Here is a 23,535-nt window from a genome sequence, read left to right on the forward strand (position 1 = left end):
GATACTGTTATTGGAAAAGCTATTCACAATTTAGAAAATCATATCCAAATCTTAGCTGTGGAAAGAAAGGAATGTTTTCAAGTAGTTGCATGTTCTGATCGCTAGATTCTTGGCTCAAAACATGCAATGATAGACATGTGAAACATGGACAGGAAAAATAATATAGGTCACAACTAGGAAAGAGTTTAGAGATGGTAAAGTTGATACTAAAGTCAACCAAACAACAAATAATGTGAAATAATGTGAAATCATATTGGAAGAGTGAACAATGGCTAATGCACGGTATGCAAAAAGGGAGATTGGAAAAGTTGGAAGACAATGACTAGAAAGGAAATTTAAGACTAGTGAATAGCGAAATCAAATTTCTTATAATAGTCATGAGTGGCACTACAAGACTGACTAGCAAAATTTGTTTTCAATTGGCTATTACTTCAATTTCTATTTCATGAAGGTAAATGTTTATAGCTCTTGCACTTTCTAATCTAGTATGGTCTACATAGGTTTGAAGCTATGGGGTTCTCAACCAACACAATAGTTCACATTAAGGATTCCACTTTCCATATTCACAAGGTACACAAATTGATTTTCAACTTTTGTACATGTCTGCATGCAGTTACCTTTGGTGTCCATGATTGGATACTTGAATTGGAAGCTAAAGGAAGCCAATGAAATACATTTGAATTCTTGTCCAAGTGGGGTGGAGACTTTTGAGCTCATAGTAGCCCATTGCTATGGTTATATGATACACATGGAACCATCCACCATCTTAGCAATTGGGTGTGCATTGACATTTTTTGAAATGACAGAGGACTACTCCATAGGAAATCTTTGCAAATGAACAGGCCAATATTTGAAAGATAAAATATTGAAGAACTAGAAACATGCCATTGAATCCCTTTGATGTTGTGAGGAGCTTAATCCCATAGCCCAAGGGCTCAAGATAGTTAGCAGTTGTATTGAATCAATATTGCTCTTAACTTGCTCTACAATTGAAAAATGAGCTCTTGTACTATTTCCATTGGCACCCATGGAGATTCCATTTGGGGGCAGCCACATGGAGAATCTAATCAATGACCTAATAACCCTTCCTTTGGACTATTTTAGGAAGAAAATAGAGTCAGTAAGAAGGAAAGGCATTAATGAGAAATTTATCTATAGAGCACTATTTCTGTACACTAACAGGTGGGTGTTCTTGCTATTTTAAGGAAGCTATATGGGCTCTTGTTTTTCAATGAAGCTATATGGGAAATAAGTAATTCACATATTACATTTCCACATTACTTCTTTGAAATGAGAGAAAATTTCTTTAAAATAATTCAATGGAGATCTAGAACTCTAGCAAATACACTTAAAATGAAATTTGGATAGAGCTTTATAGTCCTTTGATGATTTGAGCTGATTTACATTGAGATTCATTTTCACAAATTCTAATCAATCTTTTATCATTATAGATGTGTATTTGATAAGGTGGACTTTCAAGGTTTAAACATGATAAAGGGAAAAAGTGGTGAGATGAAAGTAGAGGTGGAATGTGTGGTTAAGCTACTCCCTATGGACAAATATATCATACCTATTACCTTCCTATTTGGGCTCCTTCATTTTTCCCTTGCATGGAGTGTAGATAGAGACTGCACCTTTAAGCTTGAAAATAAAATTTCAAGCCAGGTAGATTAGGCTATGACAGTAGATTTCTTATTGCCATTGAAGAATGATGATGATGTAATTGATGATTTGGGTATTTTGGAGGTAGAGAGCATGCAACATATAGTTTCCATGTTCATGTCTCAACAAAGTGATGTGGGGGAAGAGTTTGATTACACCCTTTTTTAGTGAAGGGAATGCTAGTTCTCATAGCTCCACTAGCAATAATCCATTTGTATGTAATGTGGCCAAAGTGTGGGATGAGTATCTCATAAAAATTGCTACATATTCCAATGTTTAGCCTACCATTTTCCTAGATTTGGTTGAAACTTTGCCATCCTCTTGTAGGCCTATCCATGATTAGGTCTACAAAGCTATTGACTTATACATCAAGGTAAGGTTTACTACACTTTCTTTAATTTGATATTTTAGTTTTACCTAATTTTCTTTAATGAAGCTAGATAATGATTAACCATTGTAGCTAATCATAGTCTCTATGTAATTCCTGACTATAATTAACACATAATGATGCTATGTGAATGCTAGTGCACTAGTGACAAAATAATTCTATAGTATTGTAACATCCTGCTAGGGAACACAGTTGTAGTTGTTCTATCCTTTCTTATCATATGGAGATTTATTGCTATATTCAATAGATGTAATCTTGTATTTGTTTGTACATTGGGTTACCTAATAGGGCATTTCGAGTATACTTTGAACATAGAAATATAGATATATATGGTAATCTCATTTAAAACTATATTTTGGCCATTGTCCATTATCCTTGCTGCATATTGATGTTTCATGCCCCATGGTTTGATTTCTACCCATACTAGGGAGCTTCTGGATCATAACCTCTGACATATTTTCTAACATGAGGAATTTTTTTTATCTTGAAATCTAATTTCATGATTTTTACTCTATCTCACTTATTCATTGATTTTACTCCTAGCTCTATAGCAAATGGATTTGTTCTATGGGAAGATACTATGGAAGGTGTCACTTGTATCAAATGTCTTGATTTTGAAAAGAAATCAAACCCGTAGAGAAGGAAATCCATAACTAGAGTATTGTCTTATTTTAGAGAATATGATGAACAATTAAAGACAATTCTTCTATTCATGTAAACTAGTTAGATTAAATATAAGAATATCCAAAGAAATTTATAAATTATAATCATCTAATAAATAGGTAGGTTAAAAGTAAAATTGTTGTAGTGCAGATCATCCAATTCAGTATTTGAAAAAGTAGATCATAACTATTAGGACATTCATCATTGATGGCATTGCCCAAATGTTTGATAATAATATGAAAAGCCTCTTTGCAAATGCATTGCAGTGAAAGGGAAAATCATTAGATTTTTTTTTCTAAAGCAACAAAATAATGTGCTTTATTAAAAAGGCGATTGAGCTTGATGAATGTCTACTAATTTACCATAATGCTATTTCAAGTACAATCATTGAGATTCATATGTTGTTTCAAGAAATTATGAATAGACAAGAGTTGTCTGCATTTAGTCAACAAAGAAGAGTATTTTATAGGCCTGCATATTTTAAGATTTTACTTATATTTATATGAATGATTTGCATGTAGTTCTTGAAAGAAGGTTCTATGTGTATGAACTAGTGGTTTCAATATATTGCATTTGATGATGGAAACTATATGTTGCATGTAGTCCTTGTGTTTCTTGGCCTGGATATCCTCTATGGAGCAACTGACTAGAAACTATATGATTTACAAAAAAAATTGAAGCAATAGAAACAAAATATAATGCATATATGTTCCTTCATTGTAATATCTAAGTTGATATATACATTATATATATATACCACTAAAGAGCATTCTCTTCTTAATCTATCCATAGAGGAAAAATTTGAGTAATATATCTAGGTTTGATTCCTTTATGCAGATGTTTTCATAGACATTAGATACTAAGAGGAAAAACATATGCAAAATGCTTAACTGCCAAAGGCTATTGGACAAAATTTTCTTTAAGCCATAAGTAAATGAGTAGTCATGACCTATTCCTAAAATACATGTAACCTCATAAAATTCCACATTGCTCAATAACATCATAAATTTTACAAGGCCTTATCATAGAATGCGAGGTTCCTTCTCAAACTTATTATAGTGATATTAAATCATACTTATACTCATAAACTTAGAAATTTAGAAACCAATATTTCAAATATAATATAATTACGCTATGGGATGTGTGTGCACCTATGCAATAATTTGATACCATTGACAATCAAGAAAATGACAAAAAAAAAAATCAACATAGAAATAACTCTCCTACTACTCACACCTTTTTACTAGCTTCCTCCTAGCCTCCTTGTTTTCTATCCTGGCAGTTCCTTGGCTTCCCCTTTCCAATCACCATTTAAACATGTTGAAATAATTTAGATAAATATTAAAAAGAGTAGAAATTATTTAAATTTAAAATTTTACAAGGAAACTCACATTTACTATAATTTTATAGTTAATATGAGCAAGAACAAGAAAGCACACTTTCAGAGCTAATAATGATGAATTCAATCTAAAATACAGACAAAAATAATTTTCAGGCTTTGCAATAAAATAACTTATTTATTTTCAAAAAGCTACATGTATATAGATTATATCATTGCAAAATAATGTAGAGTTGATAGGTAAACATTAGAAATGAAAAAAACCCAAGCCCTAGAGGGAAAGGTTGTGTCAAATTCTTCTCATGACTGAATGAGGAAAGGTATAGTTCAAAGTGACATCGACATAGGATTGTTAATCCATTGGAAATTCCTTAGGGACTTTAAAGAAAAAATCCAATTTAATGACCTACCAATATGCAAGCTTTGTGAAGAGTTAACTTAATATGGTTCCCAATGAGAGGTGCATAGGTTGTGGTCAGGTGTTATACTATTTTTTAAATGTATTACACAACTAGTTGAGAGAATAAACCAAAGCTGATAGTATTCATGTGTAGGTGCAAAATGCAAGCCTGACAAAATATCACCTTGGGAAAATGAGGGCTTTAAGCCCTAGACAAGGATGAAAACTAAACATAGCAATTTAATGTCATTAAGAGCAATCACATTTGAATCTATTAAAAATGAAAAATGAATGAGCAGTGTGGAAGCTTACATGTATGACTATGGAGCTTTTGGACCTTGAAAATTTTTGGCCCAAAATGGCATAGCAAGAGCCAACTACAAAGTAGTTTCTCTATTATAGTACATGAACAAGCCAGAGAAGCTAATCAAGTTATCTAGGGTGCATCAAATTGAGATACAATGGTAGAAAAATGTGATAAGTACAATGAGGAATAAGCTCCATCTCTACCTTCGTAGAAGAGAAAGCAAGGGAACATCACTCAAAGTGAACACAACCTCAACAATTGTGCCGGTTGATAGAGCCAAGACCTCTCCTATGTGCAAATGTTGTAATGCATCTTCTAGTATAGCTCATATAAGGGAGAAGTCTATCTACAAGCCCTATCCCATCTTAATGGCAATGAAAGATCTCCATCTGCAATAGGATCACTTGCAACATTAGGTTTAGAAACAAAGTGAGCAACTTTTGCTTATCAATGCTCCAACCATTATGCAAATAGACTTTCTTCTTCCTCCTCATTAAGAGGCTACACCAGTTACCCCCTACTTCTGCTCAAATAGTTGACATCACCACCCTTTCATTGCCATCATCCTCCTCTCTAGCCTACACCATTTCCTTTCTCAATGGAAACTCAAAGCACTATTTCCTACTCAACCTGCATTGCTCAACAAGGATAATATTTATTTTGATGATCAAATTTATATGATGTTCTTTATTAGTAGATAAGAACCCATTAGTCATGAGAACAAATGGTTCACTCAACACTTATTATATCTTGATAGTGCTCATAGGATGAAAGTTAATCCATCTTAATAATACACTGAATTAAAGGTTATGCAATCAACCTTAACTTGCTACACTATATTCAAAACCTTAGCAAGTGTTTTTCCTTATAGTTATACCTTATATAGCTCCTTGGCTTATTCCCTTATTTGTTTACATGAAGTGAAGTGTTTGCAATCTATCAACATAAATATGACATTTAATATGCATTCAACTATGTAATTTTCGAGTAAATATTTACTAATCATATTTCATGAGTAGTGTTTAATCATGTTACTATTCCAATCATTTTTTTTATTTTGCATACAAATGAAATTAGAGAATGAAAATATCTAATTTAAAGACATGGAAACAATTATGGGAGAAAAATAGAAGGTTTCAAATGCAGAAGAGTAGAAATGATACAATGATAAATATGAGACTGAAAAGGAAGCATGCCTGTAGTTAGTTCTCCAAGTTGTGTAATCTTGTTTTTGCATAAGATCCTTAAAGGACTAGAGCTAACCTCCTAACGACTTTGAAGTTCATTGGATAAAAGAAGCACAAAAGTGAAACACAAAAGCTGCTTCGTGATGAACAACAACATAATTCAGTGTATAATAAATATAATATGTAAAATATGTTGGCTACTTTTCATGTTATCTAAAGACTACCTCATTAGGTGCCATACGCCAATAATTTGTTTGATTTTCCTTTGTTCTACAAAAGTAGCAGTAGAACGAGAAAGGCACACTAACCCCAATAGACCAAAGAAGTCCCCAACATCATTTCTATTTTCTAGGTTTGAGCTCTCTGATTGCCAATCAAAATTCTTTTCTTCATTGATTAGGTTTCAGACATTAGCATTCAGTTCACTAATTTAGATCTTATTTCTATTTTAATAATAATGAAAAAAGGGAGATGCTAGCAAATGAAAGGCCCAAAATTAATAACATAGCCAATGGTGCACTCTTTTCTATTTAATGCAAGGTAATGATTTGGAAAAGTAATAAAATTCCTCAGTATGTCTTTTATAGTTCCTCATTTTTTATCTTTCAGGAATTGGAAGATGTAGGTAGGGAAATATGGGATGATCAAACAGTAAATGTAATCATGAAATACAAAAATTAGATGAAAGAAACACAAGAAAAAGATGGAGGAGCAAAAAATGGTAGAAAAATGTGATAAGTACCTTGATTCCTCACCTCTTCTCCTACCTTGATATTGTTGAAGTGTTTAATTGATCATGCTGTGAGTAACAATCAACCACATTCACCAATTCTTGTGCTTGTGCAACTCCTGTTCATGCTCAGTGTTAAAAAAAACAATGAAATAGGCTGAAACCCTTTTTCATTTTAACATGTTATGGTTGCATTGGTCAAAATTTTGACCAACACTTAGTGTTAGTTAAAATTTCAACCAACATGGGCATGGACTTAAAAAAAGAAGATATTATTCCTTCCATATTTTGACCAATCTAAAACATTTTAATAGATGGTTAAAAATTTTGGTCTAAAAATGCAGTCGAATACACTAGTGATAGCACTCTAATTATCACAATGAATGAGTATAGACAGTAGAAAGTTTAACCTAAACTCCTTTAGGATATGTCATAGCCATATAGCCTCTATAGCTATAGTAACAATCCCTTGATACTCAACCTCAATAGAAGAAAGAGCAATAGTATTTTGCTTCTTACTCTACCAAAAAATGGGGTTGGAACCAAGATGAAACATATAATCTTAAGTTGACTGGCAAGAATCAAGATCTACATAATTTGAGTTTGTGTATCTAATGAATTGAATTCCAATACCTACTACATAGTGTATCTCATATCCATGTGTACCCTATATGTAGTGCAAGATGCATTTGGCAGCCTTCCAATAAAGCTCATGTGGCTCTTGCATGAAGCAAGAAATCGTTCCAACTACAAAAGCTATGTCAGGGCATGTATGTGTCAAGTAAATGAGACTCTTAACCAACTGTCTATACAATGTAGCATTGACAAGTAGAGTGGAAGACTTTGGTTCTAACTTAACACCTAAAAGAAAGGTAGTAGGTACAAGTTTAAAATTACTCATGCCAAAGTGAGAAAGTAATTCAAGAGCATACTTGGGTTGAGAAATTGTGATCCCAGCTAGAGACTGTGTGATCTCAATAGCAAGGAAATAGTGAAGTAAATCCAATTCCTTCATAGAAAATTTTTCCTAAAAATAAGTCTTGACATTGGTGATGATGGATGAAGTACTTCCTATAATGATCAAGTCATCTACATAAAACACGAGTATCAAGTATGTGTCATCCCTTTGAAGAATGTAGACATTAGAATTTGAATGACACCTAGTGAATCCTACTAAGAGTAGGAAAGAATCCATCTTTGCATACTAAGCTCTAGTAGCCTGCTCAAGGCCATAGATAGACTTCCTCAACCTACAATCCATAGTAGAATCTTGTATGAATCCTTGAGGTTTCTCCATATAGATCTCTTCAAGAAGATCCCCATTGAGGAAAGCATTCTTCACATGCATCTAATGTACAAGCCAACCATGAGTTGTAGCAATAGCTAGTGTCAAAAAAATGGAGTTCATATTAGCTATTGGTGCAAAGGTCTCAGTATTGTTAATAATAGGAACTTTTGAGAAACCTTTGGCAACAAGTCTAGCCTTATACTTATCCACACTTCCATCTACTACAAACTTGGTCCAATAGATCCACTTACACTGAACCAACTTTCTTCCCTTAGGAAGAGAAACTAAGTCCCAAGTTTTGCTTTTCATTAAAGAGTTATATTCTTCCTCCATGGCCTTGTCCCATTTAGGAACCCATGATGCTACCTTAAATGACTATGGATTAGAAGCAATGGAAATATGTGTATGTGGAAATGATTTGTGTTGTGCCCTTGTCTTCCTAGTATATGAAGGACTCCTCACCAATGAACTTGTTGAATCAAGTGGTTGTTGTTCCCAATGAGGTCTAGTGGAAGAAGAAGAAGGAATATCCTCAATTGTTTGTGGACCCTTTGAAGTTGGTGTCTTGTGAGTAAAAGTTGAAGGAATATCATCTTTCAAGTCACTATCATCACTTTCCATGAAGGAGGAGGGAGGAGTTGAAGGAGGAAAACTTGGACAAGTCTCTTCAAAGTGAACACTCCTCTTAAAGAAAATTTCATGTGTCTCCAGATCCATGAGTTTATATGCCTTAAGATGGTCAAGATATCAAACAAATATACAAGGTTTACTTTAAGGTTCTAATGCCTTCCTTTTTTGTGGAGGTATCTTTTCCCATGCTAGACAACCAAACACTTTAATGTGTTTTACACTTGGCTTTCTTCCACACCAAGCCTCAAAAGGTGTACTTCCATCCAAGGCCTTATAGGGACTTCTATTTTGGATGTAATTGTCACAACACATAGCTTTTACCAAAAAAAATTGATTTAGAGACTTATGTTGTAGCATACAAGTGGTCATTTCCTTAAGGATTTTATTCTTCCTGTCAGAAACACCATTTTTTTATGGAGTGTATGCAACTAAATGTTGAAGATCAATACCCTCACAAGTATAAAAGTCTATAAGCCTTGAGTTCACATACTCCCTTCCATTATCTATTCAAAGAATCTTGATGGCTTTCCCTGATTGCTTCTCAACTTGAGCTTTGAAGGTGATTAACTTATCAAACACTTCACTCTTATGAGAAAGAAATAAGACCCAAGTGTAGCATGAAAAGTCATCAATGAAGGTGAGAACATAGTGAGCCTTTCCAAATTATGGCACTAGAAATGGGCCAGCTACATCACTATGAACCAATTCAAGAACAATAGTAGCTCTCCAAGACCTCTCTTTGTCAAACTTCTCTTTGGGATGCTTGCCCACTTAACAACCTACACATACACCCTCTGAATACTTAACTTCAAGTAGACCTATGACCATATCCTTGTTCCTAAGTGTTGAAGGTAGCGATAATTGAGATATCCAAAACTCTCATGCCATAGTTTACTTTGTGAATTTGAGTGGGCCAACAAGGAAATAGAAGTGGTCTTAGGCAAAAAATGAGAAAAAGAATAAAATCTTGTATCATGATTAGCCTTTCCAATTGCCACCATAGAATCATCCTTTAGATTTTTTACCACAACTAAATCAAGAAGCAACTCCACTTTTTTGCCACATCCATAGTGAGTTATTTGGTAGATTGAAAGGAGGTTGGTGCTAAGGTTGTGAACATGAAGAAAATCCTTGAAAACTCCATTGTCCAACTCAACATTCTTTTTTCCTGCAACTTCCACTTGTGTGTCATTTCCCACATAGATGTAAGGTACATGTGATAGTTTCAAAGAGGTAAAATGCTCCCTTGAAGCACCCATATGATGTGTAGCTCCTAAATCAAGAACCCATTCCTCAAAATTGTTTGCACTTGCTACCAAAGATTGTCCCTTACCTTTTGAAGTGGATGAAGATCCCTTATCATTATAGGCATTGCGCACATCAATTTTATGATTCCTCATTATGTTTAGCAACTCATCAATTTTCTTATCCTCACTCTTGTGTTCATCATGACCATTCTTCTTACAATAGGCACAAGTTTTCTTCTCCCTTTTATTGATGTTGTTCTGTTTCTTATTATTTTTGGAAAAGGATTTTCATTTTTCTGAGGAATATTGTTGTGTAAAGGAAGATTGATGCAAGGAGGTAGATTGATATGTAGAGGAAGATTATTCTATGTCATTTTGTGGCTTAGCCTTCCATTTCTTTTTCTTCTTGTTGGAATTTTTACCACCTTGATTCCCTTCATTAGCTACCAAGGCTTTGGACTTGGAAGACTAGAGAATTTCCATACTCACTAACTTTTCATGTTCTAAGACCACCATTCATGAAAATGTCTCAAATGAAGGCTTAGTGAAGGCACTTCAAATTGTTAATTTGTGAGTATTATAACATAAAACAAAAGCTGAATATTCAAAAGGAAGATAAGACATCACATGTTTGATTGACATTCCATCCTTGATGGGTTCACCACAACCCTTAAGTTGAGCCCTATACATGTCTAGTTGGGTAAGATAATCTTTTATGGTGTCAAAATTCCTAGGATCCAATTTGAGAAGATTGTCCTCAATGGTGTAGGCCATATCTTCATCTACTATCCCATACAATGCTTCAAGTTTATTCCAAACTTTTATTGGATTGGTAATGTTCTTGATGTGATATTTGATAGGATCTGTGATATTCTCTAGCAAGGTTCCTAAGGCCATTTCTTGTTTTGATGCCCAGTCTTCTTTATGAGACTCATCAACATAATTGTCCAGTTTCTTTGTTGCACTAGTTACATAACATAGTAAACCTTTTTCAACTAATGGTTCCTTTATCTTTTCTTTCCAAGTAGCATAATTATGTGGTGTTAACTTAGAAAAAGAACCCATAATGCAAAAGAAAGAGCAAAATATCAATGTGATGGAAGAACATAAGACACCCCCCACTTTTTCACTCAATAAAATGACCCCCACCCTAAAAATGATGCTTGTGGCATTTTATATGTAGTGCATTTACAATTGAACACTTGTCAAAATGGAAAAAATGTGGACTTCTAATTTTGATGATTAAAATAGAAAAGATGAAGCTATAGTAGACTCAAATACATAAGGCACCAAATATCTTAAGGATCTAAACAAGTACAAGTGCTAAAATAGGTCAAAAAAGACCAAATGCTGAAAGTACAATAACTAATTATAGTTGTTCCAATTTGATACCAAATCTATAAAGTAGATGAAAAATCATGCACTTTAAAAAAAAAATGACACCTAAAAATGTCTTTGTATGAGTCTGAACGGAACCTCTAAAGTTGAAAAATGTGGGATTAAATAGGTACAGTCACCAAGATTTTCACATTCTACAAAATGTCCACCAAAACTAGAAAACAACTACACCACTAAAATATTTAGGAGATTCTACCCAAAATTTTAAAAAAATTATGCTTGATTAGGTGTCCCGATGAGTGACTTATGGCCTTGTCAAGCTAGACTACCAAACTGAAAATCAATATGGTGAAGGGTCCAATTCTCAAATACTTTATGACATCAGCAAAGTATGATCCTAAATTTGATAGTTTGGGTCCCATCAAGGAAAATTTTTTAAAAAATCACCAAGTACCCTCAGATGGGTATCAAATTTTTTCTTTAAATAAATCCACAAAAAATGTAATTTTAATTTTTAAATAAAATACCAATTACCATTGCACTACAATGTGTCCAACTAGGAAATGGAGTTTTGATCTAATGTGGATAAGATCGAGGGTCACTTTCTTTGGGCACTACAACTATGTTTGAAGGAGAGTTTTGAATTTGTTAGTCAGATCTAAAGGATCCAAATCGCAGTGAAAGGCATTGGGAATGCACATTTGCCAACCTTAAACATTAAATGTGTTGGATCAAGATGCAACAATATGATAGGTAAAAGTGCCAAAAATTTCTATGTCCAAGTTGTTGGATTGGTGGCTATATTGTTTGTTGTCCCAATATACTATCACTCTATGCCAATGCTATCAAGATGGGCGTGATAGACGGCTTGAGCTCATCTGCCTATAATGAATGAACTAGATTTAGCTCAATGTCACCCATCATGGAATTCAATGGTGATTGACATTGGCCAAGTCTAGTTCTATGAGTGACAAAAGAATAGAACCTGCCAGCTAGAAGGTAAATGGAAGTCCCTATGATCACTAGGGTTGGGTGTCTATTGGGTGCCCAATGCATGTTGACCAAGCTCAACAGACTATTAGCAATGGTTGTGCCCATGTGGAGAGAGCCCCACATATGTCTTTTTGTGTGCTAAAGATCATAGAACAATTTGACTCATTTGATCAGACAGTAATGATATAGATTAAATACCCAGCAAGAGGAATTTGAGGTTGGATTGGTGATGCCTCTAAGAAGAACTTAGGGAGGTGTGGCTCAATGAAGATCTCACTTGGATTGTGCAGACTAATCAATGGGAGGAGAAACCAAATTTGTATTATATTTTCTCCTTAGAGGAGAATAATGTAATGTCACTATGATCACAATAAATAGAGGAGAGTTCTTGTAATGAGGAAAGCCTTTGCTAAATTGAGTGCTTCACAAATATCTGATTGGACTGTGAACAATATGTGAAGGTGACCCACAATGCTCAACCAGATCACTGTATATTGACCAATCTTGTTGTGATATCCTTAGATGTAAGTTAACAATATGTGGATCTCACCAATGTTTGGATCTAACCGCTTCTTGGAGATGGGATGGTTTTGAAGAAAATTTGGCAAATTGGGCTTCCAAGTCTGATTTGCAAAAATAATTTGCCTCTAATTTGGCTTTTCACTAAGATAGGCATATTTATAGTCAAAATTTATGGAAATGGCCACCCAAATGCAATGGTGAGGTCATATCTTTCTCAAAATACTCCCAATAACTGTGGATATCTAGATCTAAATCATGGCCCTCAAAAATGAAGAAAAATGAATCTCTCTAATGGCTATGCAATGAAGCTAACCATGGCTCAAATACCATGTAAGAATTTTCCTAAGGCAATATCTCAACACCAAGATCAAGAAGCTCAGTAGATAGTACAAGAGGGGCAAATAGTGATCAAATGAGAATCTCAATAATGATCAAAATAATAATGAATATCAGATGAATACACTCTAGAAGTGCCTATATATAAACGCAACTAGAATGACTAGGAGTCAATAGAGAGATAATCATCAAAACTAAGTACATGTCCACCAAGAGTGGATTATCCTCCATTGTGCATGAATGTACATGAAAAAATGAGAGGATAAGAATAGAAAGGTGTATGATGTGAAGAGATGTAGTAGAAAACATGTGCTCAATTGGAGTGCAAACAACTATGTTGTCTATATGACAACTCATATGAATACAAAAATTCTAGGTGTCTACATGAAAACTAATATAAAAATGCATTATCCTAAGTAAACTTAGGTAATGTGTAAATAGTAAATACTTATTTAAACCAAAATAGACAATAAATGTTGAGTAATATACATAGCTAGTGTCAAGCACCAGTATATGTTGAGCAGATAGTTAGTGTCAAGTCACTCATGAGTTGAGTAAACAAAGTATGCCAAATCATTCAAGAACTGAGTTACATCATTAAAGATATAGTGAATGCTGAGCATTAGAGACTTCAATTGCCAAGTGAAAACTTTTGGACATAGTATTTTGTAATGGCACAAACTTCTATGTAAACAATTTTTTGGCTAGCTTAATGACTATTTTACAATTCTAGAAGATGTATATTATGAATCCCTATGTAGTGCATACAACCAATCCAATTGTTTAGTTAAGGAGACAAACCCCAAAAAAAATTTCATGTGTGAAGGAAGATAAGGAGACACAAGAAAAACACATGCTAAGTATAGAGAGAGAATTCATGATGGCTATGAAGGTAGTGATAATGTTATGAATTGAAAATTTAGTTAGAGAGAACAAAGAAAAGTAGAGAGAGGATAGATGAGACATATCTGATTAGATGGATCAAGTATACACTAGGAAAGAGAAGATCTAACATCTAGCAGCAAAGTGCTAACTAAAGGATCATGGTGCTGAATCCTTCTCATAAGTGATGTAGAGAAAATATCCTAATAGAGTAGTCTTAATAGGCTTGTGTAAATCTCTTAATCGAGTGCTTATTTTATTACAAGTTTAATTCCTCTAACAAGACACACTTTTTTAAAAGGGTGAGACTTAATAGTCTTTGTAAGCTTTTAATAGGGTAGACCTTTCACAAGGTAGACCATAGTTTATGGTCAAACTATTAGAATATATAGACCATTGATATACCTAAGAGGAAGGGGTGAATCCATTATCTAGCTATCATCACAAACATTAAACTTAAACAAAATTAACCATATGAGTAATATAAACTAAAACCATATCAGTAATATAAACTAAAACCACAACAAGATACTCATACACAATTAATACCAGATATGTTAACTAGGGAAACCCTTGATCAAAGGGAAAACCCTAGTGGGGATGGTACGCACAAGATGATGTACTAATATAAATATTCTTTATTAGAGGATAGACCTTGTTAGGTGACTTTTGATCCCTATTAGGAGATCCCAACACTGTTAGGAGTTGTGGAAGATGGATGGACCCACTGGCCAAATAGCTTCAAGGTTAAGATCAAAGAACCCACTATCCAAATAATATCTATATTATTCCTTGAAGAATAATAGAGCTGAAATGTACTTCCTTCCTCTATCTTTGTCTTGTCAACCAAACTTTTTCTCCTTCAGATCTTGTAACTAGATCTCATACTATGCATCCAATGATCCCTTAGATCATTTAGACACATTCAATAAGCATTCTGCTCCTTGCTCTACACACTAAACATTACATCCTACTTGATCTTGTTCTTCAACATACATTACAGGTAAGGAAAATAAATTTCCTTTATACCTTATCTTCATAATAATTCCTTGAGTCAGCCTTGAGGCTTTCTCTATTAATCAAAATAAAATAATTAATTAATTCATGATTACAATAGCACTATTAGCTCATAGTCTATACCAAACTTCACATGTGTGAAACCACATCTTATGCACATGCTGGCATCATCCTATGATTTTTCTCTATGATTGTGTGACTAGACATCTCTTCATTACATATTAGATAAAGGATACCGATAGATCATCAGAACTCTATTTTCTAATGCTTTGTTTCTACATTGCTTCTAGTAAATCAAGTGTAAGTTTTGTACACTATTCACTCAAACTTAGTCCTCTTAACCATGTCATTATGAAAAAATTAGGAACATGTCTTCCATTGAGCATAATATAAAATATCCTCAATTTTTGCACATCATAAAATTATTGACTACTATTCTTCCTATCTTAACAGAATTACTGCTATGTTGACATCAATGACAAATACAATCATGAATACAACATATCAATGTTGGAAAGATTAGAGGAGTAAATGAGAGGGGTGGGGTCAATCAGTTACAACTAAAATAAATCCTAGATCCCTTAGATTTCAATACAATTGAAGCTATGATCAAACTGTATTCTACTATAACTCGACAAATACACATGCAATCAATTTACACTAGCAAATTTTGTAACTCAGTAAACACTAAAATAACTTGACAAATTCTTATTATGAAAATCTTAAGATATTATCTATGATTAACCTTACTTAACTTAGATGCATATGCATAAAAGAAATAGCACGAACACAAGTGACACCAAGATTTAACATAGAAACCCAATTTGGAAAAAACCACCAATTGCAACTAGTTACTGATTTTCACTCTTTTGAAGTAAGCCCTATTAGGAGCCAACCCTATTAAAAGTTTTTAAAAAAAAATTTTAGGTATGAACCTATTAGAGGATTTAATCAACCTATTAGGAGTGGCCTTGTTAGAGGTCTTTAAAAAATTCAATCTAGAAATGCCACTTTGTTAGAGGATATGCAAATAGTTATTAAGCCAACTTGGTTAAGAGATTTGGATCAGTGCTACAATTGTTAGAAAGTAACAATGAGATGACCTAATTTATAATGTATTTAAGTTACTAAGTATAAATCTCAATTTTGGCTTGTATACTTGATCCTTCCTGATCAAATGTATCTTTGTAGCTTGACAAGGATGTTCTGCCTATCGTTCTAATTCACTTCCTCTAAGCATCATCATATCTTCAATTATGTTCTACACATTCAATCCTCAACTTGACCTTATATTTATATCTTACACATTGTCAAGTTGGCTTGAATACAAAATAGAATAATTAATATTCATCTCCTCATTCGACTAGAACCAAAAAATAATTCAATTGAACTCAATATGCCAAAATAATTAAAACTTTCGTTAGTCGACCTTTATTGGTAGATACTAACACAACAACAATTTTCCTATCTTAACTAAGTGAACTTGATTAATACTGCATATTCACAAAGTTCCTTTGGTAACTAAGTGAGATTCGTTAGCATTGGTTTCATCCAAAATTTCCTTCATTAACTGAGTGAGCTTGATTAACACTCAACTTCTACAAACTTCTTTTGTCACTCGAGTGAATTTGATAGAGACTGTCCTTTGAACTAGGTAAACTCTGGAATACCTGACAGATACAAAAACCTATTTTCAATGCCCAAGTGAGCTTGGCATACACTGACTGACAATGGTATGATATTTTGTGTAACATCAAAGACAATACACAATTAATCAACTATTTCCAAAAATCTCCCTCTTTGGTATTGATGGCACCACAATATGTTATGATACAATGAAATTTTAAAGCCAGAATAAAGTAAGGAAAATATCCCTAGTTTCATTTTGATTATCATCTATGAAAACATCATCTATTAGTGTGAACTCCCTCTACCTTCAATTTCTCCCTTTGTTATCAAAACTCTCTCTTCAATATTAGACCAAATTCTTCTTCTTTAACGTCTCTTTAAATATATACTCTTCCTTTTTATAAAATTTCTATTGAAATTAAATTGAAAACAATAAAAGAGGAAGATTGTTGAATATATTGAAGAAGTTTGTTGAATAAGTATGATCAATATGTTTCAATCATTATTTTTATCACTAATGTCAAACTTTTTATTTTCTAGTAGGATAATCGATTATATGATTTAAGTACTATCACTTATTGGATTGATGAAGAGGATTTGATCAAAAGATGTAACAATAGCACCTAGAGGAAAGGTTGAGTTATGATTATGTAAAGAAGTACAAGAATCACTTGAGACAGTGATAACATGATGTATTGATAATCTAATTTAGGTTACAAAGGTTGGTTACACTAAGAAATTTTAGAAGAATAAGTTAAAAAAAGTTTTTCTACCAACCTTGACCGAGTAGATAGTAGGTGCCAAGCAAAGTTAGTGCAAGCGAGTAGAAAATCAGTTGGAGCTAAGTAAAAGTTTATTCTAGTGTATGCCAAGAAAAAAAATGGATTTCAAGTGAATTTTAGTTGATGTTGAGAACCAATAAAATTTAGTTCGTTATGAGTAATTTTATAGAAGATGTTGAGCAATGTAACATGTTCTAAGCATTAGAATTTAGATAATGTTGAGTGGCTGCATTATTTGAAAGATCATAAATTTGATGGATCTAAGCTGACAAGCTTTTTTCCTTGGATTATGTGAACTATCTGGAAGGTACGATTGATGAGTTAGTAACACAAAATTTAAGGTAAAACATTTTTAGACAAATTCAAAGAGGATTCAAGAAGAAGTTTCTAGAAGAGATATCAAATATAGGGTAGATTCACTGTATCCAACCTAATTTGTCCTAACACTAAATTGGATGATGGGGAATGAATAAAAAATATCTTAATTTCCTATTTATAAGAAAGGCTGGTCAAAAGAAAAGGTTGTCATGTGTGAGAACCTAAGGAAGAAGAAGAGTGAAGTGTTTTTCTTCATCAAGTGACCTAAGAGAAGAGTGTACATTAGTATGTTAAGCAAGAAGGTTTAAGTATGAATGCTTGAAGGGTGAACAAGCTATCAGAGATGAAATGTGTAAAGCCCAAGTAGAATGGAGGACTAAAATAGAGATTTGTGATCTGTAAATGGAGTTGTAAGTTGTCATAAGATTAAGTATTATAGTTACTCTCTAATAATTGTATTAGTCTAGGGTAAATCTTTTAGATTAAGGTTGACCTAACAGCCATTTGTAAATTCTTTAACTAGGTGACATTCTAAGTGAATGGTCTAAAGTCTTCTAACAAGGCTCCTTTCTAATAGGGTGATTGAAATCCTTTAATAGGGTCATATTTAAAAGTGTCTATAGTAACCTTTAATAGGGTTAGCCTTTCACAAGGAATCACTTCATAAGACTGAAAAAGAGTAGCATGTTATTGGTGGTTTTTTTGAAATTGGGTTTCCAAGTAAATCATTATGTCAAGTGTGTTTATGAATCTTTTATATTTCATGCCTATATTTTTGCAAGTTGATTTAATAGTAACCGAAAAGTTTTTAAGTGATTGCATAATCTTATGGATGCATGCATGAAAATAAATGTTTTATGGGTTCACTAAGCTATGAAAAGTTTTATTTATACATTTGGACCTTGGATAATTGATTCACCCCCCTCTTAGTTATTCTAAAGTATTTCAAAAATTGGTATTAGAGCCATCTACTTAAGAGGACTAGTTTGAAGGTACTAGAAGCACAAAGATCAAGATGTCAAAAAGAGAAGTGCCTCGACTTATTAGAGATAAATTTCCTACGTGGAAAAGTTTGATGAAGCTACATCTTGGAGGACTTAGATATCATGCATAATCTACCATTACTATTGAGCATGTTGATCCTACTAGAGCCCTAACAGTTGAGGATATGAAAAAGAAAAAAGAGAATAACAAGCAATGCTTGAGATTTCCTCTACCCTAAGCTATGCCTAATTTGATGATATCAAAGGTCTTGAGAGTGAATAGAAAATGTGGGATGCCTTAACCACCATCTATGGAGGAGACAAAAATATTCTAAGAGCCAAAGCTGAAAGTCTCAGAGGTAAGTTTGATGATATGAGAATGGAAGAAGGCAAAAATATTGTGCAATATGTTGCAAGAATAAAATAATTTGTTGATACAATAAGAGGAGCCAATGGTAAAATAGATGATAATATTGTACTAAGAAAAGTTTTAAGGACATTGTTTCCTATATATGCTATTAGAATTTCTACAATTCAAGAATTGAGATGTATACTAGGGAATAATCAATCACTTGAAGGTCTAGTAGGTAGAGTCACTACTTTTGAACTATCTAAATTTGATAATTAAAAACCTAAAAATATTGAATCTTCTTTCAAAGCTAATGTGTCATTGAAGGAACTTGATGAGGAGAAAAAGAAGAAAAAGATAAAGTATGTGTCTAGTGATAGTGATACAGATGAGGAGGATGTAGAAAAACTTGCAGCACTACTGGCGAGAAGATTCCACAAAGGTAAAGGCAATTTCAAAGGTAAATTACATATAACTTGTTTCAATTGCAATGAGGTTGGTCATATTGATGCTAGATGTTTAGAGAAGAAGAACTACAAAGGTGGTGACAAGTACAAAAGTAGGAGAGATGAAGACACCAAGGACTACAAATACAAAGGCAAAAAGTCATGCTATATTGGTGAAGATGAAACAAAAGATGAATATAATGAACATGATGAAGAAGTGGTGTATGTTAAAATGAAGGATGAATCTGATGAAGATGAGGCAACTACACTTGTGACTTGTGTGAACAAGAATAATAGATGGTTCATTGATAGTGGATGTTTACATCACATGACTAGAGACAAAAGTAAGTTCATTACCCTGAACTGTTGTGATGGAAATAGTGTAAGATTTGGTAATGATGCACCATGATGGAGAAAAATGTGGCTTTGAAATACTATAGAGAAGGTGTAAGTACAGTTGTCTATACCTTAAACTATATACAAGTCAAGAAAGGTACTCATTCAACACCTTTAGAACTATGGTATGGATGCTCACCCGATGCAAAATACTTAAAGGAATTTGGAAGAAAATATTACATTCTTAAAGACTTCAAGAATGGTAAACTAGATGCAAAAAGTGAAGAATGTATATTCCTATGATATTCCATAAGAAGTAAAGCTTATAAGTGTTTAAATACTATCATTAACAAAGTTGTGGAGAGTGCAAATGTAAATTTTGATGAATATACAAAAGTACATGAGGCTAAATCTATGAAAGAACTAGAAGAATACAAATGATTTGTATGCTCTTATGAAGGTATGCCTACTAAAGAAGATGCTGCAAATCAAGCTACAAATCAATAGCAAGTTTTAGTGACTGTCGAGTCACATACTATGAATGTCGAGTTGTAGTCAAGAACTGAGCTACATTTAGATGTTGCGCTACAGAATGACGTTGAAGCACATTTAGATTTTGAGATTAGTGCACATGTAAGAGATGCTGAGATACATGAAAAAGATGTACACAATGACTCTAAAATTGAAAGACAAAATGAAAAAACTAGAGTTGAACAAAGATTGTCCAAATATGTTAAGAGACATCATTCTATTGCACAAATTATTGGAGATAAAGATGCTATACCAATAAAAATAAATAGATTGAGAAGTGATACATGTTTACTAAGCATGAAAGAACCTAAATTAGTGAGAGATGCATTAGAATATGTGGACTAGAGTAAAGCCATGGAAGAAGAGATTGAACAAATTAAGAAAAACAAAACATAGATTCTAGTTCCTCGACTAGAAGACAAAAATGTGATTAGCATCAAGTGGGTATTGAGAAAAAATCTAGAAGGAAGTGGTGAAGTCAAAAAGAAAATGCTAAGATTAGTTTGCTAAGGATATGCACAAGAAGAAGGAATTGACTTATATGGAGAGACATTTTCTCCTATTGCTAGATTAGGAGTAATAACTTTACTTGCTTATTCTACATACAAAGGTTTCAAAGTTTATCAAATGGATGTTAAATCTACATTTGTGAATGGCATATAAGAGGAAGAATTTTACATAGAACAACCAAAAAGTTTTGTTGATGTTAACAATAAGAACATGGTATGTAGATTACACAAAGCTCTACATGGTTTGAAAGAAGCACTAAGAGCATGGTATGAGAGACTCCATAATTATCTTGTGAAGATTGGATTTGGAAGGACTGATGATAACAAAAAGCTATACATTAAGATAGAAAAAGGAAAAGGTATCTTATTATCTAAAATTTTTGTTGATGATATCATATTTGGAGGTCAAGATGCTTTATGTAAGGCTTTTGCAAATGAAATGAACCAAGAATTTGAAATTTCTATGTTTGGAGAGATCAAATTCTTTGTGGTTTTGAAATTATATTAGATGAAATATGGTATATACATCACTCAGTCAAAATATGTCAAGGGAATACTGAAAACTTTTGGATTGGAGGATTCCAAACCAATAAGTACACCTATGGTGACAATATGCAAGTTGTCAAACAATGATGATTTAGTTGAGATGAATCAAACATTATATAGGTATATGATTGGCAAATTACAATATGTTTTACATAGAAGACCTGACATTGCATTATCTATAGGGATAGTTGCAAGATACTCTTCTAATCCTAGGGCTTGATGGTTGTAAAAAGAATAATGAGATGTCTGAAAGGAACAAATTAGTTTGGTCTATACTATAGAAAAAATGAGAAATTTGAATTAAGAGCCTATACTGATGTTGATTGAGCTAGAAACATTGATGATAGAAAGAGCGCCAGTGGAGGATCATTTTTCTTAGGCAAGAGGCTAGTCACATGGACTAGCAAGAAACAAAACTGCACCTCATGATCTATTGCTGAAGTTGAATATGGTTTTGCTATTGTAAATTGCACAAACATTGTATATATCAAAAAATTATTCAAAGGTATGAAGGGAGAGATCAAAAAACTAGTGACACTTTTTTGTGATAATACAATTATTATAAACATATCAAAGAATCCTATAATGAACAAAAAAACTAAGAACATTACAATCAAGTATCATTGCTTGAGAGAATTAGTTCAATATAAAGAAGTGAAGATGGAATATGTTAACAAAAAAGAGAAAATTGTTGATATCTTTACAAAAGAATTACCTAAGGATTCTCATGAGTATCTAAGAGGTAAACAAGGGGTGATACCCCTATCAAAGGCTATCTAAGTAGAAAAAGGAGTGCCTTGCATCAAAAAAGCTGATTTTCATATGTTATAGATTGATATAGTGAATCTTACTTTAGGAGTTGTCTACAGTAGTCAAAGAAATGACACATCAATCAGTCACCTGTAAGGTGATAGAGGGAGAAATTGAAGAAGTTCATATCTACATGTTAAGATGACAAGTCTTTGAAATTGTTGTCAAAGAGGGGGAGATTTATTGATCAGAGGTGAGAAATGCAAGAATTAAGTAAAATTGATCTTAAAGTGAGATAATTTCTAATCAAGAGAACAAAGAAAGATAAATCCTAACATCAACTTAGTAAGAGGGAGATACAAGAAGTAATTTAGAAGGGGTTATAAGGAAGAGTTTTGTAACCTATTCATAAGATGGAAGCTGTCGATAGAGGGAGAGATTTCAATACAAGGAATTATCTTTTTGGTATTTTGTTGGTCTTACTATTTTAAACTAGTCAGTTTGGTTGATAGTTTGGTTTGCCATCAATGCCAAAGAGGAAGATTGTGTAGAATAGATTGAAAATAGTAAAAGAGAGAGATTGTTGAATAGATTGAAGAAGTATGATCAATATGTTTCAATCATTGTTTTTTCACTAATGTCAAACCTATTATTTGTTGGTAAAAAAAATTCTTATATTATTTAAGTACTATCACTTATTTGATTGATTAAGAGAATTTGATCAAAAGAAGTAACAATAGCACCTAGAGGAAAGGGTGAGTTTTGATTATGTAAAGAAGTACAAGAATTAGTTGAGATAGTGATAACATGATGTATTGATAATCTACTTAAGGTTATAAAGGCTGGTTACACTAAAAAAGTTTAGAAGAGCAAGTTAAACAAAGTTTGTCTGCCAAGCTTGACTGAGTAGATAGTAGGTGCTAAGAAAAGTCAGTGCAAGCCAAGCAAAAAATTAGTTAGAGATGAGTAAACATTTATTCTAGTGTATGCAGAGAAAAATAATGGATAGCTAATAAATTTTAGTTGATGTTGAGCACTAGTAAACTTTAGTTCGTGTCAAGTAATTTTATAGAGGATGCCGAGAAACACACTATATCCCAAGCATCAAAAGCTAGATAATGCTGAGTGGCTGAATTATTTGAAAGATAATAAATTTGATGTTTCTAAGCTAAAAATTTAGTTTTCTTGGATTATGTGAACTAGGTGGAAGATAAGATTGATGAGTTGGTGGCACTTAATTCAAGGTAAACCATTTTTAGCAAAATTTAAAGAGGATTCAAGGAGAAGTTTCTAGAAGAGATATGAAATATGGGGTAGATTCATTGTATCCTATCTAATATGTCCTAACCCTAAATTAGATGATGGAGGATGAATGACAAAAGAGATTAATTTCCTATTTATAAGAATGGCTTGTCAGAAGCAAAGGT

The 23,535-nt window shown here is 33.0% G+C and overlaps 1 pseudogene; it reads left to right on the forward strand.

The window, feature by feature from the left end:
• The first annotated feature begins 268 nt into the window (after nucleotides 1–268).
• LOC149580228 (BTB/POZ domain-containing protein SETH6-like) lies at nucleotides 269–3,643 on the forward strand (annotated as a pseudogene).
• Nucleotides 3,644–23,535: the final 19,892 nt, after the last annotated feature.

The sequence above is a fragment of the Cupressus sempervirens genome, chromosome 1 (genome assembly GCF_028749045.1).
Source record: "Cupressus sempervirens isolate cs-2001-9-10 chromosome 1, ASM2874904v1, whole genome shotgun sequence".
NCBI classification, from domain to species: domain Eukaryota; kingdom Viridiplantae; phylum Streptophyta; class Pinopsida; order Cupressales; family Cupressaceae; genus Cupressus; species Cupressus sempervirens.